General features: G+C 44.0%; 1 pseudogene; it reads left to right on the top strand.

Moving 5' to 3' along the window:
• Window positions 1–10550: 10550 nt before the first annotated feature.
• LOC126502057 (vomeronasal type-1 receptor 90-like) lies at window positions 10551–13205 on the top strand (annotated as a pseudogene).
• Window positions 13206–13876: the final 671 nt, after the last annotated feature.

Raw genomic sequence — 13876 nt, 5'->3', positions numbered from 1 at the left:
TGTCCAGTTCATTGTTTAAAATTCGTAAAGCTGAACATTTTGTGGGTGTCCATTTTTCTGTACATGTATTGTGCCTCAAATAAAAGGTAGTCTCTGTCTAGGATTCAGAAAACCAAAACATGAAGGTTCCAATGTGCAACCAAGTAGACCTTCAGACAGATCATTAACCTCTGATAACTTTTAAATGCTTTGATGATAAAAAGTATCCGATCCAGAGAATCATGTGATTCCATGGAATATTTGGAAGGAGAGACAGAAACTTGCTTACACAGTGTTGAATACACCATGGGGATTTATAGCGAAGGGCTGGACCATTCCGAGTGTCGCTGAGGTGGCTAGACGACGTTGCTAACACCACCATAGTGAGAATCTCTGGCCATTAGTGGAGGGGATTGGGTTGGGGGCTTCTCAACCTCAGCTGTCACACAGTATATAATCTTTCCATGTATATCCCACGTGCTGTTAGACCTTACCTCCAAGGCTCTAACTGTCTAAGCCAAAAGCTCAGTCATAAGGAACCAACACACCAGAAATTACCCGAGAACAAGTCTTTTGTGTTTCCCAATACCTAAACTCTACTCTGGGAGAGGCTGGGCATTCATACCCCAGGATCCGCTGAGAGAGATTTCTCTGCCCTTTCCTATGATGGATTTGTTTATTTTTACTCGGGTGGTGATGGGTGAGGAGGCGAGTTGAGATAGTGTTCCACTCTGTTGCTCTGCCTGGTTTGGAACTCACTATGCAGAACAGGCTGGCTCACACTGGCTCATCTTGAGAGGCTTCCTGCTGTAGTGTTGCCTGGACGTCACTGAAGGCACTTTCCCGCAGATCACTGTGTGCTCCTCATGAGGACTCGGAGAAGACATGTCCTCACATTGGCAGATTAGAGCAATTACCAGCTTTCTATACCTGTTTCTGGTGGCGAGGGTCTAGGCTGGGTGTTCCGGGTTCTTGGCCTCTTATTCAAGGAATTAAAATAAAGGTACAAAGACATTTCAAAGCAGTATGGAAAGTGTGTTAAAAAGTGAATCAGTTGCACTGATCAGAAGAAATATTGTCAAGAACGAGAGCGGAGCATAAGAGTAAGAGCACCCAGGAGCCCCGAGGATGGTTTGGGGCTTTAGTTTACGGGGTTCAAGAGAGGGAGGAGTTTGATTGCTACTTCCATATCTGCCTTAGCATCTCTGAAATCATGGACTGTAACCTGAGTGATGAATGATGTGGAGGGCTCAGCTCTACTGGGACACTGCCATGCCTAGACTGGTGGTCCTGGGAAACCACATAGGAAAGCATTGCTCCATGCCCCCATGGCTTCTGCATCAGCCCTGCCCTCTGCCATGTTTGCATCCCTGTCTTGCCTTCCCCCAAAAGACTGTGACCCAGGCCATAGAAGCCAAATAACCAAATAACCCTTTCCTCTCCCAAGCTACTTTTGGTCACGGTGTTTTTACTGCAGCAAGAGAAACTGAGAGGGCAGGCTCTCACTATGTAGTCCAGATTGGTCTTGTTAGAGCCTGGCAGCTGTATCATGACGGGCTCAATGCAGTGGCTAGTTTTATGTCCACTTGACACAGCTAGAATCACTGGAGAGGAGGGACCCTCAGTGAGAAAAATGCCTTCGTAAGATCTGGCTACACACAAGCCTGTACCAGGCCTTTTCTTTTGGGCCACCAATCAGTTCTGAAATCATGACACAGAGAGTTAATATTAGTTATGAATGCTGGGCCTAGTTTAGGCTCATTTCTGGCCAGCTCTCTTAAGTGAACCTGATTCTCTTTCTCCACCTCCTGCCTCGGTGCTTTTTACTTTTGTTTCTGTATGTCATACTCTGTCTGTGGGCTGGCAGCTGCCAGGCTGGCCTGGGCTGTCTCTTTTTCTTCCCTCATTCTCTCCTTTTTCTTCTTGTTCTTTCTCAGCCTAGATTTCTCCTCTTGTTTGTTCCCTCTGCCCTCCAACCTCACGTTCCCTCTCCTGTCCAGCTGTTGCCCATTCAGGTATTTATTGGACCAATCAGGTGCCTTAGGCAGACGAGGTGAAACAGATGTAACACATCTTTACACAATGAAACACGTATCCTTACATCGTTAAACAAATGCAGCATAAGCAAATGTAACGCATATTGAAATATGCATTGAAATAATATTCCACAACACAAGCTGTAGAGCATTTTCTTAATGATTGATGGGGAAGGGCCCATTCCACTGTGGATGGTGTCACCCCTGAGCTGGTGGTCCTGGGTTCTATACGAAAGAAGGCTGAACAAGTCATGAAGAGCAAGCCAGTAAGCAGCACTTCTCCGTGGTCTCTGCATCAGCTCTGGCCTCCAGGTTCCTGCCCTGTTTGAGTTCCTGCCCGGCTTCCCTCAAAGGACTGTGATATGTAAGCCAATAAACCCTTTGCACCCCAAGTTGCTTGGGTCATGGTGCTTCATCACAGCAATAGAAACCCTAAGATACTCAACTGTCAAACCTCAGAGGCCACTGAAGAAGCAAGTTAGAGTGAAAAGCGGAAAAGGAGATTTAGCCAAATGTCTCCACATTGGGAAGAAAAGCAAGAGGTCTAATGACAAGCCCTCACCCCCTCACCCTAGACCATCTTTTGTGTCCTGATATGAGGTTTAGGTTTAAACAGCGGGCAAAGAGCATGTATAACTAAGCAATTCTGGTTAAGGTGTGGTCTCTCCCATTGCTGATCCATCAGTGTCTGGGCTCCAGCCCACCTGCAGAATAATCTGATGAGCTGTGAGAACCAGATGAGAACTGCTCCTGGCAGGCCAGCTCCTCCCCTAACTGGTACTAACCTCATCTTCCTCCCAGCATAAGCTTCCTAGAAAAAAATTTAATTCTTTGGGGAAAATTCTGCCAGTAATCTGAGCGCTGAAAGGAGGAATATGCATGCCTCCTTAGAACGGCTTTGTCCCTGCCATGACGACTAGACTGTTTAATCTACCCAGTGTGTGTCACCACACCCTATAATGGCAGATTAAAAGTTTGTCGGGCTAGGGATGTGGTTCAGTGGAAGAGTGCTTGTCTAGTATGCACGAGCTTGTAAAATATTGCAAGGGTTTTAGCAGATTTGTTTATTAAAGCAGTGCTCAAAAATGCAACATTTGGATCTTCTCGCACTAATTTACTTTTCCTCCATAACTTATAAAGGCTCTTAGGAAAGTTTCAGAAAATGTGACTAGAGTCAGGAACGCAAGCCAAAGGAGGCTGTGACAAAGGAGGGAGAGAGTCTCCTGGAAAGCGACGGCTCGGGTGTTTGCTTGCACTTGTGTGGGGCAATCCAAAGGCAGTGGGTATCTGGAAGGATGTCAGCCGCAGTTAGCATGTTCATGATCTTCCCAGCCACAGATTCCCCGCCCTTGCTGCTGTGAATAGCGCAGCAACAGACACGGATGTGCAGGCCTCTGTGGTGGGAAGCAGCTCTTCAAGTGTGTATGCCCACATGGATCTTGTGGCCGTTTGAGTTTTAGTGTTTTGAGAAACCTCCATACTGATTCCCAGGGCTGCACTAGTTCCCACTCCCCCACAGGGAACCAGACTCACTCCTTTCCCCGCGTCCTTGCAGCATTTGGTGGCGTCCATTTCCTTTAGAATGGCCATGCTGACTGAGGCAGAATGCAATCTCAAAGTCATCTTATTTTGCATTTCCCTAATGGCTAAGAAGATTGAACACTTAAAAACAAAAACAAAAACAAACAAACAAACAAATTGATTGGCTTTTTGCGTTTCCTCTTTGAACCTTCTGTTAGTTTCATTAGCCCATTTGTTGATGGGCAGTTTTACATTTTGGTGCCTGTCTGGCATAGAGCTGGCCGACTTTCTCCTGTTTGCGGGCTGCATGTTCACTCTGCTGATGACTTCTTGCCGTGCAGACATTTCACTCCGGGGAGCCCATTTGCTGACTCTTGGGATGGCTTCCTATGCTGATAAATGTGGAGGAAGTTCTTCATGCCACCTTTTTTTTCTTTATTTGTATGAGTGTTTTTTTTTTTCTTTTCCTGCATGTTTGTAAATACACTGTGTATATGCCTGGTACCCATGGAGACCAGAAGGGACTTGATCCCTAGAGTTATGAACATTTGGGAGCTGCCACGTGGGTGCTGGTAAGGAAACCCAGGTCCTCCTACAAAGCAGCAAGTACTCTTCATCTCTGAGTAGCTGTCCAGCTGGTCCCTGATGTCTTTTTCCAACTGTGAGCCAGAGCCTCTCTTTATGCAGTCCTGCTGGCCCTGGAACTTGGTTTGTAAGGCTGGCCTTGAACTCACCGAGACATGCCTGCTTCTGCCTCTGGCACGTGGAGATTTGACACTTGCACCACCAACACCTAGGTTCCCCGCAACTGAGTTTGAAAAGCACTCCCTGTGTTCCCTCTAGCAGGTTGAACATTTCAGATTTTCAGATTTGAAATTAAGGTCTTTGATTCATTTAACAGCTGGTTTTTCTGCAAGTTCAGTTATGGATCCAATTTCATTCGTCTGTAAGTACATATCCACTTTTTGCCGATGCTGTTTCTAAATGGTCTGTCTATTCTCCCCAAGTTTGTCAAATATTATGAGGCCGTATCTATATGGGTTCATTTCGGTTCTCTATTCTGTCCTGTCAGTCCTGATATCTGGTGTGTGTGTGTGTGTGTACTGTGCCATGTGTTGTCACTATGGCTCTTTCTAGTTTCAAAGCCTATGCCATACTCACACATATATGTACAGATATATGGACAGTAAAAGTGAGGGTTGGGGAGTTTGTCGCGCGGCCCAACACCTAAGTCTGCTCTCTAGAACTGTGGTGGAGGGAGAAAGCTAATCCCTCAAAACTCTGACCTCCAGACACACACTGCTGGTGTCTCTACGTCTGGCTCCCACCACTGACATGGCTGTCACAGAGAAGACCATTCCCTCATGTCTAAGCAAGATCATTTCCCAAGACACAGATAGGACCAGCTGACTCACCCTGGTCAAGAGAAGTGCCTACTGCCTTTTTGCCAGTCACGGCTTTAGCCTAGATCTGGTTTTAATTTAAAATTAATTAAACTTCATTTAAAACCTAAAATGCTAAAACTGCTAGGTCTTTGTCACAGAGTTAGTAGGATGTAGAACCACAGAATTGCATCCTTGGCTTCAGATAGAAATTCAAAGCAGGGCCTCTTATGAAACCTACCCCGAATGCAACACAAGCCAAAGTCATTTTAGCTCTTTCCAACACGCCTCGGTTCTCTTGAGAGAACACCTCCTCAGTGCAGAGGGCTCAGACGCAACTTGTCTACAGAGTGTGTTCCTGGTATTGCCAGAATCTGAGGGTGTGTGCTGGAGCCCTAGTGATTAGACCCTTCTATGAACTTCCATGCAAAGAGTCAGGTTGACACACATGGAGCCCTGAGGCCAGAGAGGAATTGTCTCCACACGTATCTGTTTCGTCTTTTCTGCACGTTAGGACACAGCATTGGCCAACACTGTGGCTTCGTTCCCTTCCCCACATCTGTGTGCAGTGCCCTATCTCTGAAAGCAGTCGAGGATTCAGTCCAAAGCCGGGTCTCTGCTAAGAACTCTACTGAAAACTGAGAGGGTGGGAACTGTGGAAGGAAAGAAATCAATTGTAGGGGAGTTATGGGTCTCAAATTCTACTGCCATGATGATGTGGGCCGGGAGTGTGCTGGGGAAGGGTAGGGGTACTGAAGCTTTTCTGATTCCTAGGGGTTGCAGTGAGACAGTGGATGGAAAATTCTCATGCTGGGGCATACTTTCCAAAGAGTTTCCTCTTTCTCTCTTTGAAAGTCACCTAGCTGGTTGTGATGGTGCACTCTAATAGGATTTGCTGAAGGAGGCAGAGGCAGGAGTTCAAGGCCAGCCTGGGCGACACATTTAAGGGGTTGGAGAGATCAGTGGTTAAGAGCACTGGCTTTTCTTCCAGAGATCTTGAGTTCAGTTTCCAGCAATCACATGGAGGCTCAGAACCATCAGAATCATAATACACTTTCTGGCACACAAGCATACATGCACACAGAACACTCAGAGAGAGAAACAGAGAGAGAGGGAGAACGTCTTCTAGACCTGCATTTTCTTTACAAACATTATTATTATTGTTGTTATTGTTGCAAACAGCAGAATGTTGGATCCTGTTTTCGTATCCAATCTCTTAGCCTGTGCCTTTTTATTGGTGAATTGAGACCATTAATATTAAGTGATATTAATGACCAGTTGTTGTTTACTCCAGTTATTCTTACTGTTTTTTGGTAGTAGAGTTTGTGTGTGTGTCCCTTCTTTGAGTTGTGCTGGTGAAGGTTCACTAGATGCCTGAGTTATTGTAGTCAGTGTTGGCATTGTTGGATTCCTTGGGTTGCGATTTTCCTTCTATTACTTTCTGTAGAGCTGGATTTGTGGCTACGTATTGTTTAAATTTGTTCTTATCCTGGAATGTCTTGTTTTCTCCATTGATAGTGAACACTAGCTTGGCAGGGTATAGAAGTTTGGGTTTGCATCCATGGTCTCTTAGCTTTTGAAGTACCTCTATCCAGGACCTTCTGGCTTTCATGGTTTCCATAGAGAAGTCAGGTGTAATTCTGATCGGTTTACCTTTATAGGTTACTTGGCCTTTTTCCTTTGCAGCTCTTAATATTCTTTCTTTAACCTGTATATTTTGTGTTTTGATTATTATATGGCGAGGGGATGTTTTTCTTTGATCCAGTCTGTTTGGTGTTCTGTATGCTTCTTGAATATTCAAGGGGATATCTTTCTTTATGTTGGGAAAGTTTTCTTCCATAATTTTGTTAAAAATATTTTCTGGGCCTTTGAGCTGTGATTCTTCTCCTTCTTCTATTCCTATTATTCTTAGGTTTGGTCTTTTTATTGTGTCCCATATTTCTTGAATGTTTTGTGATGAGAATTTGTTGGCTTTGCTGTTTTCTTTGATCAGTGCATTTATTTTCTCTATGGTGTCCTCAGAATCTGAGATTCTTTCTTCTATCTCTTGTATTCTATTGATTATGCTTGTTTCTGTAGCCTCTGCTCGTTGACCTAGATTTTCCATATCCAGCTGATCCTCAATTTGTGTTTTCTTCCTTGCTTCCATTTCAGTTTTCAATTCTTGAACTGTTTCCATTACCTGTTTGTTCGTTTTTTCTTGGTTTCCCAGGGTCTCATGTACGTATTTACTTAATTCTTCAAACTTTTTGTTATACTTCTCATCCATTTCTATAAGGGTGTTTTTTACATGTTGTTTAAGGGACTCTATTGCTTTCATAAAGTCAATTTTTTTCCACTTCTTCTGTGTTAGGGTGTTCAAGTCCTTCTGTTGTAAGATCTTTGGGTTCTGGTGTTTTCATGTTGTTTTTCAGATTATTGGGTGAAGTTCTGCCTTGGCGCCTGCCCATCTCCTCCTTTCAATGCTATCTAAATTGGTCTTTTAAAATCGGATCAGGTTTCTCTGCTGGCCAGAGGCTTCTCTTAATAATTGCCCTTGCTCTGTTTCCTGGCTCCTGCCGGGGTCAAGAACCCTCTCACCCCTCAGAAGGGTTTTCAGGAACAGGACCTAGCTCCCCGTTTGCCAGGGACCTCGCCAACCAAAGGCCTACCTCTTTGATTTAATTGTAGTGGGGCGATCTGCTCTCGGTGTTGCGCGCTGGTTCCTGCCGCCTGTGTCCTCTGCCACCGCGCCAGTCCCCGCCAGTCCCCGCCGGTCCCGGCCGAAGCCTGCAGCCTGCGTTGCCCACCTGCATCGCTCCTGTTGTTATTGTTATTATTATTATTATTAAACAAGTTTTCATTTTATACAGTCTGGCCTCAGACTCACTATGTAGTTGAGGCTCACTTGAACTCCTGATCCTCCTTTCTCTACTTCCAGAGGGGGGTTATAGATGTGCTCCCATACTTAGTCTCTCAAACATGTATGTTCACGTATGTTACTTTTCCGCAAGTCATTCACCTGAACTCAGGAGAGGCAGAGACAACACATAGGCCTTTTATCAGTATTTAATACCATGTGAAAGGGATAGGTCCTTATATGTTATGAGGAAAGAAAGGCCCAGGGAGGGAAGGGAAAAGGATGTTTCCAGTTGCTAGCAGAAAGATAGTCTTTACTCCCAATCCAGGGTGAGCACTGTTGAGACTTTGACACCTTTCCTTCTTAATTTTTTTTCTTTCTATGGTTGAGATCTCTAGACTGAGATTGATTCACTTTCTCTCACTTGCCATCCTCAGGAATGAAGTAATGTTCCTCCTGCTGTTTTCTAATATTCATTTACCTGCTTATCTAGGATAAAGCTCTAAACAAAACCCAAGCAGGGTGGAGATGCAGCTCACAAGTAAGAACACTTCCCTGGCATGCGCAAGGCCCTGGGTTCACCCCAGCAACACCAAACAAAAACAAAAGATAAAAGCCATCTCCTTACAGATTAGGACTGTGTCTTGTATGCCTCGGTCTACTTGCCATATGCATAAAATCAGGAAATGTTTAGTTTATAATAAATACGAGGACCCACCTCCATCCCAACAAAATGCTCTTAGATTCACTACAAAGTCAGTCGTTTAGGTATTGCTTCGATGATTTTATTTTCTTTGTGATCTTTATCTTTGGCACAGATACTTTGAGCTTTCACTTGTCAAACTAAGGCCTAAAGGAATTTGGCCAACAGCACTGGAGGTGTGTATGAAGGAAGCATCAGGTTGCTCCAGGGTATGAGAAGGGGTTATCATGCTTCAGACAAACCCATCTGGCTGGAGTATCACATGCCTCTCAGCTGGCACAGCGGCAAATGGACGGTGCTCCAAGCTCTTGTTTGTTCATCAGCAGCACAATGGACAAGGGTAAAAGCATCACGTCACACAACAACAAGAAACAGCACATACTGGCACTGTGTATGTGCTCATGTGTACAATACACATATAAACATGTGCACATTATCCAAGCAAGTGAGATATCATTGCCATCTTCCCTTGGGACAGAGTTGAGGAGAGATGATGCCACGATGTACTTCTCATCCAACTCGCTTGGCAGGTAAACCAGTATGGACAAGTAAAGCCTGGTTCTCATCCATACCATGTGGGGCATTTGGGGTGACAGCGTACTGAGAACAGGCTGTGCCCAACTCTAAATTACTCAATATTATATAAAAAAAATGTTTTTAGGTTGCATCTTGCCCTAGGAGATCCCATTTTATGTGGTGTCATTTACTTCATTTTGAGGAAGAGGAAGACCGCAGCCCCAGGTAGACCCATAAACCATACCATCCCTTTTGTGCCACCCATGAAGCGCAGAGTGACAAATTACCTCTTCTTGAGACCAAAATTAGAACCATGCACAAATTTACAGGGATCAGTTAAGACTCCTAGGGCACATGGACATATTAAAACTCTATCAGGAAAGCCAGGTCCGAGAGCCTATCAGACATGTCAGTCAAGGGGCAGCTTTCCCACCTGGACCCCACAAAGGGATGGACACTTAGCATTATGACAGCATGGCCCACACCAGTCTGTCATCTGGTACGGGATGTGTGCATCAGGAGCCAACCAGCAGAGGCCTTTCCAACTGTCACCAGAGCTTTAACTAATCTCAGTGTCCACTGCTGACGAGGCTCATTTGACTGGATTGGAACCTGAAACCCATTGATTCCTGGTCTTGGACCATTGCCCAGCCTTTCACTGATCCACTGGACTCTGCCTGGAAGAGTCTCAGCTCCATTTCTTCACAAGTTCCTCATTTAAGTCTACCAAAGAGATGTAACTGTTACTACATACTGATGATCCAGAAGATACAGGTCAAGGGGCTGAGGGTGCATCTCAGATGGCAGAGTGCCCACTTCCACACGCACAGTGCCCTGAGTTTGATCCTGGGCACCACACAAACCAGGTTTAATGACACATACCTATAGGCCCAGTACTGGGGGGGTTGGAGGCAGGAGGACTAGAAATTCAAGGTCATTCTTAGCTATATAGTGTCTTCAAGGCCAGCCTGTGCTACGTGAAATTCTGTCTCAGAAAAAAAGGTAAAGGAGGAGGAAGATGAAGATTAAAAACAAACAAGATATTGCTCTTGTCCTGAAAAAAAAATCAAGAAATACTTGCTGTACTATATAGCAAATTTTATTGTGTAAGAAAGTATATACTTTCTTTTTTTTCTTTTTTTTTTTTTGGTTTGTTTGTTTGCTTGTTCTGTTTTTTTGATACAGGGTTTCACTGTTTAGCTCTGGCTGTCCTGGAACTCACTTTGTAGACCAGACTGGCCTCGAATTCACAGAGATCCGTCTGCCTCTGCCTCCCAAGTGCTGGGATTAAAGGTATGTGCCACCATCACCCGGCAAGTATATACTTCATACTGTGGGAGCTAGCAGTGGGAAATGGAATCCAGGCGTGACTAGAAAGTGATGGGAAAAGAAAGAAAGAGTGGGGATGGTTTCCAAAGAACATGAACAGACAGGACAGGGTGCACTGTGATTGATTGGTGCCTATGTTAAGAGGGCAACAGTGTTGACTGGAGTTGATGAAGACAGCAATCGGTACCAAATGAGCTTTCTTCTTCACTTTCAGATATGCCCTGTGTGTTTCTTTCCCCCATAAGATGAAGAGAAACAACCTAGTGTACGATGACCATAACATAAGAAATGCCTTTTTTTCTGAAATCGCCTTTGGGATCTCAGCCAATACCGTCCTTTTGCTCTTCCTTGTGGTCATGTTCTTTCGGGAGCGCAGGCATAAGCCCACCAACTTGATAACCAATCTCTTGGCTCTAAGCCACATAGTGATGCTGCTGACCATGGCCTTCATAGCTACAGACATTTTGGGGTCCCAGAGATTTTGGGATAACTTCACCTGTAGATCAGTCATTTCCTTGTACAGGCTGATGAGGAACGTCTCCATTTGTGCCACGTGTCACCTGAGCATCCTCCAGGCCATCACCCTCAGCCCCAGAAGTTCCTCTTTGTCCAAGTTCAAACATAAATCCTTACTTCACAACTCAGGCTGCTTCCTTTCCCTGTGGACTTTCTATATGTCCATTAGTGGTTTCATGAATTCCATTGTTGCCACCCCAATGTGACATCACACGTTCTTATATTGGTCACTAAATCCTGTTCTCTCTTGCTTTTCAGTGACTTCAGATACTTACATTTTGTACTGGCTTTCTTCCGGGATGCCATTTTTGTAGGGCTCATGGTGCTTTCAAGTGTATACATGGTGACTCTCTTGTACAGGCATAAAAGGCAGTCCCAGTACCTTCACAGCACCAGCATGTCCCCAAAAGCATCTCCAGAGCACAGGGTCGTCCGTACCATTCTGCTGCTACTGAGTTTCTCTGTGGTCATGTACTGTTTAGACTGCATTGCCTCCTCCTCGAGAAATATGTGAAATAATGACCCAACTCACCGCTGTGTCCAGATGTTTGTGTTCAGTGGCTATGCCACACTCAGCCCTTTGGTGTTCATAAGCACTGAACAACATATAAGTAAGTAGCTTTTTGAAAACCATGCAAGAATTATTCTGTGGTGAATAATCTTGGTGAACAAGCTTCCTGAACATGAACATGAACATTGGCTTCAGGGTAATCAATCATGGCATACTATATATGATCTCTGGGTTAGATAAAAAAATAGACATGGAAACATTTTCTCTGTTAAACCTATTTTTATGTATACATCAAAAATACACAGTCTACCATTAAAGATTATGCCATTCTGAAATAACACAAGTTGCTAATAATTTTAGTTGTGGTCAGAAGGAAGACTCAATCATTGCAGCATGGAGTAGCTTATATATTAGATGTGAGAATTTACAACACTTAATACATCACTAGTCATGGTGACCTGTATTTCACTAACTAGGTATATAAATATTATCATCAATCAGCATGCTATACATTTTGAGCAATAGATGTAACAAAAATCCTATAAAAATATACATGGCTTTTTGTTTTATAAAAATATATCTGAAAATCCTAAATCCCCTATAAGACGACACCCCTTTTGTTTAAGGGTGTCCTGCTAAATGCAGGTGCTGCTACTGTGGCAGTGTTAGAGAGGAACACATCTATGACCTTAGCACTTGGGAAGTGGAGCCAGAAAGACCAGCTATTCAAAGCCAGATTTAGCCACATAGTGAGTTCAAGGCCAACCTAGGCTACATGAGACCCTTAGAAGGAGGAGGAGGAGAGGGAGAAGAAATTATTAATCAATGAAGGCTCTTCCTTTGTGATTCAAACTCAGATTTTACACATGAAGAAAGCCCTCATCATATATCAGTGCCTTAGGCTTGCAGTTCCCACAATCCAAAAGTTCCAGATTTTCCAGGAGCATCTCGAGTCTGAAGTCATGCGAGCATCATAAAGCGCCTTCAGAAATATAGTTCCATAAATTGCAGAAAGCAATCACTGAACAGATATAAAAGATTTTCTCAGGGCTTAGGTGCACCTAAAAACAATTCCAACACTCCGGCGTTCACATCAGATACAATGACTTTACTAATTTCCCCACTACAGGGGGAAGCTACAGTAGTAAACAATCCCCCTGCCTTAGCTCCTCAAGTGCTGAGATTGCAGGCGCAAGACACATCAGACCTCCACTTGACGTCTTTTGTTTAGTTTCTTCTATTTTTTTAATTTATTTTCACCTCCTCCACCCCCTTTTGCATTACTAGAAATCAAAGTTAGTGCCTTGTGCACACTAAGAGAGCATTCTGCCACTAACTATATCTTAACCTGTTCTTGCTACTTTTATTGCGTTCCTTTTTTGTTTCTAGCTTCTTAACCTGAAAATACAGTTGTTGCTGCTGTTTTTCAATTTTTAACTATTAAGTAAAACAAAATGACTACACCTATTAACTCAGAACTCTAAGTAACTAAAAGTTTCTAAAAGCTGAGAAAGCACCGAACCCCAGAAATGGCTGACTTTGTTAATGACACCACGCCCTCCAGTGTCTAAATGGCTCTACACCGCTTTCCCTGACCCACATGGTTCCTTGGAAAACTGGGAGCCAGCAATCACGGTGAAAATGTGGATGACTTCCAAAGCTTCATTTAGTCTGGAATTTCCTGAGAAAACATCAGAGGTAGTCTGCTTTGCCTTGCCTGTATCTTACCCAGTATGCCTTCTCTCTGGGACTGTTTGCAGGAACAGGCAGAGACAACGATACACTCTATCGGCCTCTTGCGGCAACAGCTGTGCGCACTGTAGATTTTGATAAGAAGAATTCTGACAAGGTCTTACTCTTTCGCTGTGGCTGACAATGACGCCTTGCAGAGGCAGCAAGTCCAGCACAAGGTTATAACTTTCCTACCCCAAGTGCTGAAGGAAGGTCCCAAACACACACTGTCCCCAGGAGTAGAAGAGACCCACCAGTTCTATGCTTCGTTTTAACTAACACATATTAGTTGTATGTTAACGATGTTAAGTGGAGTGTTTCCATATGTCACATGAGCTTGGATCACATCCAACAATCCGTCTTCCCCATTCTCCCCTCATCCTTCCCCAGATACATTTCTGGTCGCTGGTAAGCACTATTTAGTTTTCAGCTGCATGTCTTTCTTTTATTTTTAATTTTAAAAATTTAAAATTTTTATCTATTGATTTTTCAAGACAGGGTCTCTCTATGTAGCCTTGGCTGTCCTAGAACTCACGGTGTAGACCAGGCTGGTCTTGATCTCAGAGTGCTGGGATTAAAGGCATGCACCATCACCGACCACCTACAAGTCTTTCTTTTAAAAAGAAAAAAAAAAATCTCTCTAGTTAATAGCTAGGCAGTGTAGTAGCAGAGCAGGGATTTTATGGCTTCGAAGATGGTCCAGAATGAGCGCATCTACACGTCTCCAAGACCATGACTGTAATATCCCAGCTGGGCTTCTTTTCATCTCATTGTCCTCAGTCAGGACATTGAGTTAGAAACCAAGAAAAATTA

The sequence above is a fragment of the Alexandromys fortis genome, unplaced genomic scaffold (assembly GCF_014885135.2).
Source record: "Alexandromys fortis isolate MF-2015 unplaced genomic scaffold, M_Fortis_MF-2015_v1.1 scaffold_51, whole genome shotgun sequence".
Lineage (NCBI taxonomy): Eukaryota > Metazoa > Chordata > Mammalia > Rodentia > Cricetidae > Alexandromys > Alexandromys fortis.
This window is presented reverse-complemented; position numbering and strand designations above follow the sequence as displayed.